The sequence below is a fragment of the Brassica oleracea genome, chromosome C9 (assembly GCF_000695525.1).
Source record: "Brassica oleracea var. oleracea cultivar TO1000 chromosome C9, BOL, whole genome shotgun sequence".
Lineage (NCBI taxonomy): Eukaryota > Viridiplantae > Streptophyta > Magnoliopsida > Brassicales > Brassicaceae > Brassica > Brassica oleracea.
Window position 1 is genome coordinate 31,501,763 of NC_027756.1, and position 538 is coordinate 31,502,300.

A 538-nucleotide genomic window follows, 5' to 3' on the forward strand; every position below is an offset into this window, starting at 1 on the left:
CTAGATTGAACATAGCTGAGGCAAGCTCTCCTCCTCTATCGGTGTGAAATATTTTGAACTAATAGAATGCCTCACGATTATCTGCTGGCGTTGGTGGTGCGATTCGCCCACATAAATCTCCATGCAGTAACTCCTTCATCCTCATCGACAAAACCTGGAAGTTTATCAATGACAACATCAAACAATGGATGGATGCAGATCCAAAGTCTTTGATGCGAGGCGCAGCTGTAGTCACGTCGGCCATCTGCTTTCGTGATCTCTCCTCCTGTCGCCATGATCTAAGCTTCATCTTAAGCTTAGATTCGAGTCTCCAACTTGAGGCTCTTTAATGATGGTAACGGCCCAACCTGACTCTGATACCAATTCAGATCTCTTAGAAACACAAAGAGTTTATAAGAACAACTTTTCTTATTAGCTTTAGAAACTACTCAAAACTAAAGCTCTCAATATGTTTCACTTAGATCATATGGAACACCTCTCCATTAGACCTATATTTATATGAAAGACAATTCCCTTTAACATGTGGGATATGGAAAAC

The 538-nt window shown here is 40.9% G+C and overlaps 1 protein-coding gene across 1 annotated transcript in view; it reads right to left on the reverse strand.

Moving 5' to 3' along the window:
* Positions 1-538, reverse strand: part of LOC106318682 (GDSL esterase/lipase At4g10955) — a 3,487-nt gene that overhangs the window by 2,563 nt on the left and 386 nt on the right. The gene's annotated exons all lie outside the window — the stretch shown is intronic.